The sequence below is a fragment of the Vicia villosa genome, linkage group LG6 (genome assembly GCF_029867415.1).
Source record: "Vicia villosa cultivar HV-30 ecotype Madison, WI linkage group LG6, Vvil1.0, whole genome shotgun sequence".
NCBI classification, from domain to species: domain Eukaryota; kingdom Viridiplantae; phylum Streptophyta; class Magnoliopsida; order Fabales; family Fabaceae; genus Vicia; species Vicia villosa.
The window spans coordinates 88,860,649-88,875,896 of record NC_081185.1 but is presented as its reverse complement, the minus strand read 5'-3'; the positions used below and the strand labels follow the sequence as shown (position 1 = coordinate 88,875,896).

The following is a 15,248-nucleotide window of genomic DNA, read 5'->3' as shown; positions in this document are numbered from 1 at the left end:
ATCTTCACTGAAACTTTTCGAGCACATGAAGTACAGTGTGGGCGGAGTGTCATCAATGTTAATTTTAAGAGTGCTGCAATAATCTTTTGATGAGTTCTTTGGTTGCAATAACAACTCTTTGTCTGTCTTTTCCCACAGATACGTTGCATCAAGAACTGCAACACTTTGATAGAGTGAGTTAAGACAACCAACAGTAACTGGTCCCATATTTGAATCCTTCTGAATGAGTCTTGAAATGGTTCCCAATGGTAATGTTAAGAAGCTACAGAGAATGTCGACAAAGTCCTTTTCAGCTTCAGCATATACTACTTTATTACTCTCTTCGTTCACTAGAAGTTTCAACGGCACATAATCCTCCGATTTGGTACACTACAAGAAAATTGACTTTTGGTGACACTCATTATATGTCACTAAAAGTCAAAAAACTGTAGGTAAAAGTCTACAAAACATTTAGTGACACTCCCCTTTAGCGTCAATTATAAGGGGGTGTAGTGTGACGCTAAAGTGAATGTCACTATAACTTTTAGCTACAGATAAACGTTTACCTACAACTATTATTACTGTCACTATATGTTAGCTGAGTTTATGAGTGGTAAATTTATACCTACGGTTTTATATGTGTCACTAAAACTTTTTTAAATAATATTTTTAAAAAAAATTTATTTTATATATATAATTTTAATTTTTAAAATACAATAAATTTTAAATATTTTTTAATAGTATTATTATAATAATAAAATTATTCCTTAAAAATACTTTACAACTCATTTTCAACCAATGTAAAACTAAATAACTAAAATTCATATTATGAAAATTAGAACTACATAAAAAAAATTATATATTTAAAATTTTACAATACAACTTCAAAAATATTATATCCTTAAAATTTTACAATAAAGAGAAATGCTTGACAACCAAGTGTTCTTCCTAGTCATTAGTGAGGCTCTTGTAGATTGGCGCATCCTCAGATATTGTCACATCACGCTGCTGTATAATCAATACCGATGACACCATCCTATGACCTCTTGTTGAAGAAGTAAGAATGTCTCCAATGGGACCTAACTCTGGATGCTCTGCTGTCCTCTCTGCTAATCTCGTCAGCATATTCGATGGAAACTGACCCATCCCAACAATTATGAGATGATAGCCCACACTTTCTCCTAATGCTACCACTTCCTCTACAAAGTGAGTCGTTTTTCAAGATGAAAATAACATCCAATGCAAATGATTAGATAAGAGCTTAATCTAACATCCACAAGTGTGCCTCAAATCAATAAATCAACAGGTTCAGCAGAATCTTACTTGTGAATAAATGTATGAGCATTGGACCACAAGAACAATAGTGCAAGAACCAGAATCGAACTGTGACAAATGAGAGTAAGAAAGTGATACTCAAGCAGCTCAAAAAACACCCAAAGAGAAGTTTCTACACCGAGTGCACCAGCATATATCTTCTTGTTCTTTCATAAGAAGACATCAGCAGCTGCAATTCAAAGATGACCACAAGATAAATGAGCAATAATAAAACAAAAATCCAACATTCAACTTTTCTTCTAGACGCATGCATCATGATTCATGAATCAATAACAAGTGAGAGCCAAATCAGCAAAACTATTGCAGTAAAAGTAAGAATCACAGCATTCCACACCCAGTTTAGATTCAATTGGGGTTTAATTTAAGGCATGACTCTCTTCAACTTTAAAGCTTCTGTACTCAGCTCCCTATGAACCAAAACAAAACAATGAATAACGCACATTTAAGTAAAATCTAACAAAAAGCTAAGGGCATGTTCAGTATCTCATTAGGTTTGTCGAAATTATTGTAAACCACCAATGTTGTTTTAGGAGAATCATGACAGCTCACATTGATTTCAGCAATTCTGCCTTGTTACAAAACATACACTAAAGTCATAGAATAAGCACTTGTCATAAAAGTTCTTATATATGAGTGTTATTTCTACAGTTAGAAAAAAATGTGATTAACTTTTTCCATGTGACCTGTTTTATAAGTTATGCCTGCAAAGCTTATTGTAATTATTTGAAACCAGCTTTTAAACATGTTATATATTATTTTCATAAACTATTGTAAATACATACACAAATGCTAAAGCTATTTCTATAATCAGGAAAAATGTGATTTGACTTTATAAGCTATGTTTGGAGAGCTTACTAAAAACAAGGGTCTTGCTATCTTGTGTCCCTTAAGGCACAAGTTAGCATTAGCCTTAACAATTGGAAATCAGCTTTTATTAGAGATGTTATAAGCTATTTTGCAGAAACTGTCATAAATGCTTATCAGTAAGTAAACTCAAACAGCATATCCTAATTAGAAGCTATTGTTCAGACGAACCTGAGTTTCAAACATAACTGAAACAATTTTTAGCCTTACTTTACTTACCTCATGACCAAACTCTAGATTACGAGACTCAATCTCATAGGAATCAAAGAGTTAAACACAATCATCTAGTCATAACCTATGAAACGCTCACACAGAAACGTCAACTTGGATACAAATATGAATAAATGAATTAATTGCATATTCAGAACAAATACTATTAAACAAAAGTGGCAAATTGCATATTCAAAAGAACAAACATGCAAACATACCTTAGAAGCCACCTTTATCGGAGTTCCTGAAATAAACAATATATTTGAAGTTAAGCTATCATATTTCAAACCAGCATATTTCAAAAAGGTGGGAGTGTTATTTAAAAATAACTAATTTTTATATAAAGTAGAATGAAAAAAGGAAATATGTCCCACCTTTTAAAAATCTCTAACATAAAGAGAGTGAAAAAGACTTTGTCTATTATGAATGTTGACTTGACTATATGGTGTGAGGCATAGCCAGTAGCCACCACAACCACAAACTTAGATACAAACAACATTTCTGCTCTTTCTTTAGTACCATGGCAGAATTAGGGAGGTTGGTTAGCCTTCGGGAATTGCATATAACCACAACACTTCCTAACTCGGCTTTAACGATTAGCACTTGAAAAAAAACATCAACTAAATGTGTTTATCAATTATAAAAGTTTATATAAGTAACAAGTGTTGTATCTATTTGATAAAATGATTTACAAGTAATATCAAGATAAGAGCTGACTTAGAAAGACAAAGAATTCCCTTGTCAGGAAAGGAGTACCCCATCTGTCAATATACCAGAAAGCGTACTATATATTAATACTACGACCCTTCCCATATCATCAAATAAATTTCATACCACAATACGGTGGTTCAGTTAACATAACATACTTGTTATCAGTTGTGTTCCTGTAAAAGGTGTAGAAGGAATCCAATGACATTAAAACAATATGCAATAACATTTACCTGGTCAATCCAATGAGTTGCAGAGTTTATATTTTTTGTTGTTTGTTCTGTTTGCATGTGACTGCACTCAGTTCCAGACTCCAGTAGCCCACACTTCTTCCTCAGTGCCACTGTCACAACAGCAACTAGTTCATATTAAATATTTGTTCTATCAGTAATACCCAACACAGAAAGTTATCTGATTAAAAGATAATACATTTCCTCTTAGAGTTATGTAATGCAACACATTCTGCCGAACATGGCACCAAGAACAAACTAAATAGTTGACAAGAGAGATATATATACTCTACAATGATTGTTAAGGCCATAAAATGTTGTTAAAAGATACAACTCAGATTACTTTTCCAGTTTAAAGGAATAAAAAGGAGATGTAAATAGGTAAATAGTCATAATTTGATACTACTTTTAAAAGTAAAGTTTTGACATAGATATAATAAATTTGCACATGAAAAATCACAACAGAAGTAGCATTAAAACATTCTAGACTTCTAATTATGCCTAAATGAACTTTCAATATACACTACTAACCCGTTGTGATAGTTCGGAAACGCTCTTGACCGGCTGTATCCCATATTTGCAATTTGATTCGCTTTCCATCAAGCTCAATGGTCCTTATTTTGAAATCAATGCTGAAGGACAAAAATAAATTAATCTAGTGACAAACACACCCATCTCAAATCAATTTTCACATAGTACCAACAAGCAATATAATTTACTACTGTTTTGCCACTATTTTGATTTAAATTTCTAGGTCATAATTTGAAAATGCTAGATAAAGATATGAAACTTCAAATCAATTTTCTCATTCGCGTACCGAATCTTGTACAAAATATAAAATCACCTGAACTTGAAGATATGAAACTCAGATCAGTTTTTGGTTCTAAATCCCCAACATACTCTATACCTGAATATGAAAATGAAAGATAAAATAGATGAGTTTCAGAATTGGAAAACCATTTTTGTGATTGAAAAAGGAATCTGAAACTCACAGTGAATGAAAGATGAAAAAGGAATCTCACAGTGATAGAACTATTTTTGCCAACCATTTGTGTGAACGATTGAACATTTTCAATTTGAGGGTGAAGAACGATTCTCGATTTCAGTGTGAAGAACGATTCTCGATTTCGGGGTGAAGAACACTTTCGATTTCAGCGTGAAGAACGTTTTCGATTTAGGGTGAGAAACAGTTTTCGATTTAGGTGTTAAATTTTACTTTTAAATAAAGTTATATAAATAAAAGAGAAAAGAGTATAATATATGTATATATATATAAATAAAAGGAAAAAAGGTATTAAATAGAAAGATAATTTAGTAATAAGTAAAAATTGTTATGGTGAGAACAAATTAAAATAATTTTTTATTTATAATAATTGTTTTACAATCTATAATTAATTTTTGTAAAAATTAATTTTTTTTTAAATAAGGTTATACAAATAAAAGGAAAAAGAGTATATAAATATAAATAAAAGGAAAAATGTATTAAATATAAAGATATTTTAGCAGTAACTAAAAAATTTTATGGTGAGAATAAATTAAAATAATTTTTTATTTTTATAATCTACAATTTATTTTTGTTAAAAATTATTTTGTGGGCAAAATTAATTTTTGTTTAAATCAAAAAAATTATTTTAATTTTTGTTATCATAAATAATTAAAGCATTTTTAATGAAAATAGTAATATTTTAAAATATAAAGTTAATTTTGATTGCTTTAAGAGTAAAAATCAATTATATGTTTTTTTGTCTAATAGGACAATAGTGATAGAGTAAAACTGTAGGTAAAAATAATATTTAGTGACAAATATTAGTGATAGAGTAAAACTGTAGGTAAAAGTGATATTTAGTGACAAATAGTTAGCCATCACTAGAAATGAGTGTCACAATATGGCATTTTTTTTGTAGTGGTAGCAGCAGCCATGAGAGCACAGATACTCAAAACCAAAAGAGAACTTTTTATAAGTGCAAGGATTGCAACTTAAATATAATCTTTACTAGTTTTTATTTTAGATGATTTGTGTATTGGCCGTTAAATTATTGAAAATATTTGAGTCCTTGGAAAAAGAAGATGATTAATTCATATGACCTTTGCACTTTACAAGAAACCTGGTCAATTAATTCATACTGTATCTCGTAAATTGTTTACTTTAGTGAATAAAATAAATAGGGAAGTTTAAGGGATTTAGTACAATATGACCTCCCTGTTTCTTCAATATTTTTTCAATTTGCCATCTTCTCTCCTAAATTTCTCAAATCAACCTTAAAATATTTCTCTTCTAAACTTTTTAAGAAATGTCACCAGTCTAACTCCATATAAAAAATAACCACAAGTCTAACCTATAAAATAAAATCTTACTCAACAAAGTTAATTTAAAATAAGAAATTAAAAAAATGTTACATTTATTTATTTAAAAATATAAATGAACAAATGTTTATAGCTGTTCCATATTTTATCTTACTTTTATTTTGAGAAAAGACTTAGAGTCTATTTGGTAAGGTCATTAAAAGAGCTTTTAGCTTTTAGTTTTTCAGCTCATATAAATAAAAAAAGCTCTGTTTAGGAACTGTTTTTAGCTTTTAGCTTTTAGCTTTTTTACTAGCTTTTGTCTTTTTTTTTTTTTAAAAGCTATTTGAAGTAGCTTTTGGGCTTGTAGCTTTTAACTTGTGACTTTTTCTTCCATTTATACCCTTATTATTTTAACCAAAATTTATTTTTACCCTTCTATATATATTATGATATGATTCAATGTTTAATATTTTTTTAATCTTTAATGTTTTTAGTAAAAAGCTGATAGCTAGTGAACTTTTAATCTTTAATGTTTTTAGTAAAAATTATCAGCTACCAACTAGTTTTATCAAACAGAGCTTTTAATTTTTCAGCTCATATTAAGAAAAAAAGCTCTGTTTGATAACTGTCAGTTAACTTTTAGCTTGTAGTTTTTTTACTAGCTTTTAATTTTTTTTTCAAAAGCTATTTGAAGTAGCTTTTGAGCTTTTAGCTTGTGACTTTTTATTTCATTTATATCCTTATTATTTTAACAAAAATATAATTTTACCCTTATATATATATATATATATATATATATATATATATATATATATATATATATATATATATATATATATATATTCGTGTTGTATAACTATATTCGTGACGATTAACAAAAAAAAAAGAAATTATTTTAGATTACTAAGATCACGAAAATTGGTAATAATATTAGAGTTTTACCGTAAAATAGACAATAAAATTATTTTTGTTATTATTTTAAATTAATATAATTGAATTCAAATCATAATAATGTTATTTTATATATCTCATTAAATTTATATAAATATTATTATATAAGTTCATTTAAATATTTATATATAATTGTTTGATATATTTTGATGTTATTTTTAATTTTAATATATATTAATTTTTTTCATGTGTTTGCTAATATATATATATTTTTATTTTATGAAAATTAATTTAATTATATAATGCAATTATATAATAAGAATGTCATTTAATGTCATTTTGTATTTATCAGCTAGTATAATAGCTAATTTATCAAACACTCAAATTAATTTATCAGCTACCAGCGCTATCAACTACTAGCTACCAACTATCGGCTACAAATTATCAGCTACCAGCTAGTTTTAACAAACAGAGTCTTAATTCATTTTATTTCTAATATGATCTTCAGTACATGTTAGTACTGAAGGATGTAAAATTAAATATGTAACGGTTAGACATATAACATTATTATAATTATTATATTGTCGTCATATTTTAAACTAATCAAGAACTGTGTATCTCATCATATTTGAGATATTATCGTTGAGAGAGTGAATATAAGAAGATTATTTCTCCAATTGTTGTCTAGGTTTTTGTAGTATTTTAATTGTTTAATTAGGAAATACGGCGATAGAAGAAACCTTTTGTCGCGGCACGAAAAATATTTGAGCATAAGGAACGCTCGAAATACAACAGAGTCGTCACCGCTCTTTATTTATTTCAGGAGGAAAGGAAAAATATCTAATAAAACCCATGAAAGAAAGGAAATGGTCGTCGCAACCAAGAGCAAGTTCAGGCGGTTATGCAAGAGGAAAGAATTAGCACCCATCACATCCATTATACTCAACGGGACTCATTTAGTTCACTTTGCGAATGAGTGTTAGTGTGACGGTTTGTGATCTTCTACTTATTATGCAAGAAAGAGGAAAGAAAGGATTTTGATTTTTTAGTTTGTTGTGTTAGCCAAAATTATGAAATCTTGTGCCTACGTACCCTTATGTGCAATGAGGAAATCAGAGCTTCGTAGTTTGTGGTAGGAAAACCACGAGTTGGTTGGTCGATTGCTTTTACAGAATGGTGTTTTAAACATATTAGAGCGTTTAAACCTTTGCTTGTTGGTCACCCTTGAAGACTAAAGTCTTTGTTTGTTTTGCACCGAAATGGTTAAAAGAAACTTATTTCTGGAATGGTTTTCAAGCACACGAGCGAAAATAATTTGATTGGTAGAGTTATTTTTGTAGGGAACGAGTATCAAATACTTGAGTTCTACAACCCATATTCAATACTTAGAGAAATATTGGAACTATTTCCATCTTGTCTGTGTAACCCTTTTATTTGAAAAGAATGAGGTGAGTATAGTCTTAACTCGTTGTGAGCTGGTGAGTATCAAATACTTGTGGGAGAGGTGGGAACAAACTTTCCGCTTACTCGTTTTTCCATTTATTGAGTCAAACTAAACTCGTTTATAGTATAATCTGATTATTTTATCTCTCGGTTATTACGAAAACGGAAGGGATAGATCATTTTGTATACACTTATAAACAAATAAAAATATACACTGTAATAGTTGTGATTCGAAACATGTCCTGAATTGTTTTTCCCCTCAGTTATATTAAAAACAGAGGGAATGCATGGTTTTTTATAAAAAAAGAAAATAAAACACAGTGCACCTTGGCATTATACCTTGATTTTATTTTGGCTTAGGTGAAAACTTTGTCATGAAATGTATTATTTGTGGGAGTGCTAATCAAGCATTAGTGTTGATTCAATTCTGGAGAACAATTATCGTTAGAATCTGATCACAATTGAAATATTGTTTAAGATACATCTCTTGTAATATACAATTCTTGAATCATTCATTGTTGAACAATGTGTGAATTTTGTGAATTGTGAATTTATCGATGTGATTAAGTCCAATAATAGTATAATATTCATATTTTAGTCTTAAACCTTCTGCGCACATTTTTTATAAACCTCGGATAATCCATTTTTAAAAATTGGTCCAATTTTTAAAATTATTTTTAAAGGGTCTATTCACCCCCCCCCCCTCTAGACTGTTTCATTACTCAATGTTCTCATTGAATATCTACTTCAGAATCATTCACTAAATCAATAATGATATCACACATCCTGACAAAGGAAACATAAAATAATGAACGTAAAGTTAGAGTTTGAAAGGTACCTGGTAAGAGGAGGAAAATAAAGCGTGAAGATTGAAAAAGGCGAAAGCTTTAAGTAAAGCTCTGAATCACTTGTAGTGATATTCTTAGGGAACAAGGGACAAAAACATTTCTTTAGGACGTGCGAAATCTTGAAAGCTAAAAGGTTGAGAAAACTTCCAAATATTCAACTCATTTTGTTTATAAGCAATGATATGTAAAAGATCTAGACCAACTATGAAAAAGAGAACACTAGTTCAAGGGCTAAATTTATATTTAGGGATACACTTCAACTCGAGTGCACCTGATTACTCTCTAAACCGCGTCATTCCCTAACTAATCACGTAACTGCAAGGGTTGCAAATTGATATAGAAGTATTTCATTGATGGGACTGTTAAGTGCCAAAATGTAGTTATTTTGTGTTTGTAAATAGTGGCACTTATCGATACTTTTTGTTAATCCCGTTGAATAATTCCCCGTTTTGTGCATAAATACGTATACTTTGTGAATAGATATATTTTCATACACTTTTATACTTTTTGATAGTTTTATACTCTTTTTGTAGGTATTCTTGCGTATTTGGAGCATGAGCAATAACGTGTCGAAGACACGACTTCAAACGCGCGATTTTGAGCGGCGGAATCAATTCATTCGGCGAATAAAGCTCAAAATCAAAGAATAATAAATCACCAATTTGGTTGATATGTTGTCATTGTTAGATAGGAAATTGAATAAGCTTTCCAACGCTTCGAACCGGGCGCAAATCGGAGTTACGGTTCTCAAGTTACGCCTTTTTTACTAAAAGTTATTTTTTCAAATCCGCGTGTTGGGCGCGATGCGCGCTCCTGCGCGCGACGCGCGCTGTACCTGATCTAGAATTGAATAAATAGGCGGAAATCAGATTTCTTAGGTTATGTTTTTGGGTATTTTTGAACCCCAACTCATCCTAGGTCAGTTTTGGGTAGATTTAGCTTGGAAACACCATTGAGCTTGCAATCGGATGATCCGGAGTCGAAGCTTCTTTGCTCGTTATTGACACCGCGAAATATTTAGTTTTCTTCTTCTTCTCTTCTCTTTGTATTTCTCTTTTGGTGAGTTTGTATGTAAATACTCTAAACCCATGGATGTTTGTTACTCTTTGTACTAGTTGTATAATATATTTGCTTTACAAATCTTAATGGGTGTTTTCTTGATCTTTTTGCTTGAACGCTTTGGATTTGTGTTGTTGTAGAAATAGACATCACAAATCTTGATTAGGGGAAAACCTGTTAGCTTTTGATTCTAGACATAGGATTGGGGTTAACATCCACATAATATCTGAGTTTAATGTCTCTGTGTTGTTCGATCGGTTGAGACATCGTCGAAAGAGCAATATAGTTGAATTTCCGTCGGTGTTGCAGAAATGGACATTGATGTGAGGGATATGTGGTGATTCTGATGAGTATTGTAGATTGAGTACGGCGGAGTGATAAATCTAAGTTTGTGAGGAGTAGTTTAGATTCAAACCAGATAAGCTATTCTCTATCAAGAATGAATTTAGTTTATGTTCAAATGTTATATTTTTACTTGTTTGCTTAAAACCCATTTTAACCCAAACTCAAGAACTAAGAATCCGTCGAACGGCAGTTCAGTAGCACCGATCTCTGTGGACACGATAATTTCTCGGATAAATACTTCCAAATCTTTTGTTGCTTGCCGCTTTACCGCTTCAACAGGGGCCATATTAAATGTGTTTGTTCCCCCTTACTTAATCGGAGAAATGATCCCAAGTGATTCTGTTCTATTTCACACTGGTCTACGACATGAAGGCCGGTCAATGATATTTAAGGTATCCCCTGGCACCTTTAGGGCCTGATAAAGCCTTGTGGGCAACTATTCTGAACCGGCCAAAGGCCTAATTGACCAAGGTTCAATCCATCTCAATCCCACTCTACACGACCCAATATATGTATATAGTTCACATACTTTGAGAATGTACACAATCTTTGATCTCTAAGTTCACTGTATTCATCTCAATCTTAAATTGATTTGCGCGTTGGAGTGTTAATCAAACAACTGATAACCAATATTTTAAAAATAAACTAAATTAAATTGATATTTTCATAATAGTAGATCAGAATAAATATAAATATATATATATATATATATATATATATATATTATTGTTTTGAAAATGGGAAAGACTATATTATAAAGTGAAAAAGCAAACTTGTATAAAATGGGAGGGTTAGACCTGATCCAGTCCAAGAAATAAAATAAAATATAATCGAGAACTAAAGAAAAAAAATATTAATATGCAATCACCTATCAAAAAATCGGGATAGATGATCAAGTATAGGGTACAACTAAAATTGTTTTTTATCAAGAAATATATTAAAAAGAATCAAAGGTTCTAACAGAGATTACAAAAGAGCACAAGAAACTCGAACCAGTGAAAAATTACCCACCAAATACAACCTAAGATAGAAACAACAATAGATCATTGGTAAACTCATAAAAGTTATAATTGGTACGAGTAATTTTTCCTATGAACGACCACCTCCAAATACAAGAGCCTTAATACTCCATACGGTGTCGGAAACTTTCCACGAATCATTCTGGAAGATGATACCGTTTCTAAGCTTCCAAATTGACCAACAAGTAGCCAACCAAATAGTGCCTTCTCTTCCGGATTTCACCTTCTTGAGTTTACAAAAATTAAACCACCTCAAAAAACTACCCCTCATACAACCATTATCAAAATCAATAAAGCCAATCCAACAAGCTATCTCCTTCCAAATCAAGGCGGACATGCCACAAAAAAGAGCAATATGGTCCAAAGTTTCCCTCTCCATATAAAGAAGAAGGTCCCTCTTAGGCATTCTATTGAGAAAACCCTCCACCCAAAAGCCTTAATCTTTTGAGGCACAACCAACTCCCATAAGCAATAAAAAGATATATCAAACTCCTTCTCGGGGCCAAAAGTAAAATGAAAAACGTTATAAAGATCATAACAACTCTTTACGTAGAACTCATGGTCCGCTTCTACCACCCAAAACACACGATCTGTGCCCGAATTCGTAGGCTGAACCAGCTGAAGGAAGCACTATACGGCAGTGGCTGCCACCACACTATTCGAAATCGGAACTCCCATTCCCAACTTCCATTCACCCACCCTCCCATACCCGCCACCGCCATGAACTTCAATTTCGAAAGAAAAAATTCCTCCGAAAACAACTACATAGTACATTTATCCTCCACCCACTTTGCTTGTCAAAAAGAAGTGTTATAACCATTACAAATAGAGAATCTACAATTATTAGCAAACATATTAACATTATGTATTTTTTCTATAGAATAATATCCTTCCACCAAAAGGATTTGGAAATCCTCTTACAATTCCCGTCAAAAGAGACAACATGGAGATTAATATTGCCATAACGAGCTTTCAAAACTTTATACCATAATGCGTCAGACCCTCCTAATTCCTCCATCTCCACTTATGAAGAAGAGAAAAATTGAAATCCTGAATCCGTCTCAATCCAAGCCCACCCTTCTGAATAGGTAAACAAACACTCATCCAACTAACCCAATGGATTTTTCTCCCTTCACTCGCTCGACCCCAAAGGAAGTTACATTGCAACCTTATAATTTCCTTAACCACTTTTAAAGGCACCTTATAAAAGGAGAGAAAAAAGATGGAAAGACTACAAAGGACGGACTTAAGAAGCGTAAGTCTACCACCAAAAGTTAAAAACCACACCTTCCAACCCATAAGCCGACATTTAATTTTATTCAAGTACATATTCCAAGATGACATTCTTCTAGGATTAATCCCTATAGGAATACCAAGGAAAGAGAAATGATTTTCCTCCCTCCTACAAGATAAAAAGTTATAAACAATATCCAAGAAATTATCACTAACATTAATACCAATGAGCTTGCTCTTATGATAATTTATATCAAGCCCCGACACAATTTCAAAGCCCCTCAAAATAGCCTTGATAGCCCACACATGCTTCCAACTCCCATCTCCCACCAATAAAGTATCATCCGCAAATTGGAAAACATCAACACAACACTCTCTCTTCACGTTGAAACCCACATAATCCCCAATTTCCACCGCCTTACTAACCATACCCTTTAAAGCCTCCGCAACGATCACAAAAAGAAAAGGAGATAAATGATCACCTTGCCTTAAACCTTTCTCTACCAAAAACTCCTTCGTGGGACTACCATTGACCAACACCGATATTTTACTCGAAAAAATCAACTCCTCCATCCATTTCAATCGAATTTCACCAAAACCCATCTATCTCAACATAATTGTAAGAAAGTCCCAAGAAACATTATCGTATACTTTCTCAAAGTCTACCTTAAAAAGAAGACGCCTATTTCCTTCCTTCTTCGCCAAATCCACCACTTCGTTTGCAACCAAAACCCCGTCCAATAATTGCCTACCCGGAACAAAAGCGGTTTAACAATCGGAAATCACCGAATTTAACACCTTCCTTAATCTAGAAGCCAACAACTTAAAAATAGATTTGTAGACACAACCCACCAAGCATACAGGCCTATAATCACCCAATCCCAAAGGATTGGAGGATTTGGGAATCAACGTCAAAAAGGAAGAAGTAATAGCCTTAGACAACAAATCCTCACGATGAAAACACATGAAACAATTATAAAAATCCTCCTTTAAAATCTCCCAACATTTCTTGATGAACATGAAAGAATATCCATCGGGCCCCAGACTCTTCAAACCGTCGTAACTCCAAATTGCCTCTTTTATTTACCCTTTCGAAAAAGGACATTCAAGAGACAACCTCTCCTCTTGACCTAAAGAAGGAAAGGACAAACCCTCCAAATTCGGCCTCCCATTCTCCACCTCGGCAAATTTCTTTTGAAAGTGATTAAAAACCTCCCCCTTAACCTCCATCACCGAATCAATCACACCTCTATCTGTAATAATAGAGCCAATATGATTTCTATTCCTCCTTGCTTTCATAACCCTATGAAAAAACTTACTATTAGGATCCCCATCATTTACCCATTTCAACCTAGCTTTTTGAATCAACATATTCTCTTTAATCTTAAGAATCAACCAAAAGCCACTTGAAGCCCGTCAAATTCTATCCATATCCAAATTGATCTCCAAATCATCATCATCATCCACCATTTCCACACCTTGATTTATACCACGAACACCTTCCTCCACCGCCAAATTAAACTTCCCAAAAAATTCAAGTTCCACCATTTCAACCTTTCCTTGAGTAATCTCAATTTCTCTTTCAAAACATAATCTCCCCTTCTAACTACCGTAATAGCTTGCCATTCTTTCTCCACAAAGAGATAAGCCCCCCCATTAGCGAACCACTCGTTATTAACTTTCAACAAGTTAGAACCCCAATTTGATTTAACATTGATTAACTAAATCGGACAATGATCCGATATATCGCGATCTCCGACAAATTGACCAACAACGCCCCATTTGTTAATCACATTATCTTCCTTCAAAAACCGATCTATCCTGCTCATCGCCTTACCGTCCCCTCCGAACCAAGTGAACTTTTTACCCATACTAGGAACATCCACCAAATTACTCCTATCAATAAATTCCGTAAAGTCCCTCCAATTCGTTCTACTATTCAAGAGCGCTTCACCCTTTCTTTCCCTACTATCTTTCAATAACTACAATGATTCCCATAACGAACGTTTCTCCGTAATAGAACGAGGAGAATAAACATTAACAATATAATAAACCTCTTCCTTCCAAATTACTTTCACACCTAAGAAACCCCTCCCACTGAAATTACACAACATCGGAAGGCTATTAGCATTCCATAAAGTTAACAAACCTCCCGACGCACCCACCTAAGCCAAAAAAGAAAAACCAACATTATTATCATTCTAGAAACTATTAGCTAACAGAACAGAAATATCACCCAACTTTGTCTCCTGAATAAGAAAAATGTCAGCATTACCTTTTTTAATAATCTGACAAATCCTCCACCTCTTTACAACACTTCCACCACCTCTAATATTGAGAGAGCCTATGATCATTGTAACACAATTGTGTTCTCCATCCTTTTCTGCTTTATGTATTTGATTTCTTTTTCCATTTCGTCGATTCTGATGACATAATCTTTCTTTGGATCTACCATATTAACGCCTAAGTTGCTGACAATCTTCCATAATTTATTTCCAACATTAGTATCCAAGTTTTCTAAATTCCGCCTGTTACTCCTCAAAATATCCGACTCCTCTGGTTACCTTCCATAATACAGAGAAATTTTCTTTTGAGTCCCCGAAAGGTTCCTAGCCGAAACAGTAAGAGAAAGAGGAGAAATAGGATCTGAAGGTACTTTCTCGCATACTGAATATTCGTATTGGACCCAATGCGTTTTTTTCTCTTGGGCCTACCCTTTCCCACTTTAAAAATCCCACCGGCCTCGGTTATATTTTTAAATTTCACCTTTTTGTTACTTCCCCTAATAGTAGGCCCCA

General features: G+C 32.6%; 1 long non-coding RNA gene across 2 annotated transcripts; it reads right to left on the bottom strand.

Moving 5' to 3' along the window:
- Positions 1 to 803: 803 nt before the first annotated feature.
- On the bottom strand, positions 804 to 4,516 carry LOC131611846 (uncharacterized). Of its 2 annotated transcripts, none has more exons than XR_009287194.1 (7): positions 4,319 to 4,516; positions 4,171 to 4,233; positions 3,858 to 3,958; positions 3,330 to 3,439; positions 2,607 to 2,632; positions 1,303 to 1,483; positions 804 to 1,178 (listed from the first exon to the last, which is right to left on the bottom strand). It is a non-coding gene; the product is annotated as an uncharacterized LOC131611846 (long non-coding RNA). The 2 variants fall into 2 exon arrangements; XR_009287193.1 differs by having other exon boundaries at positions 4,349 to 4,516.
- Between the last annotated feature and the right edge of the window lie 10,732 nt (positions 4,517 to 15,248).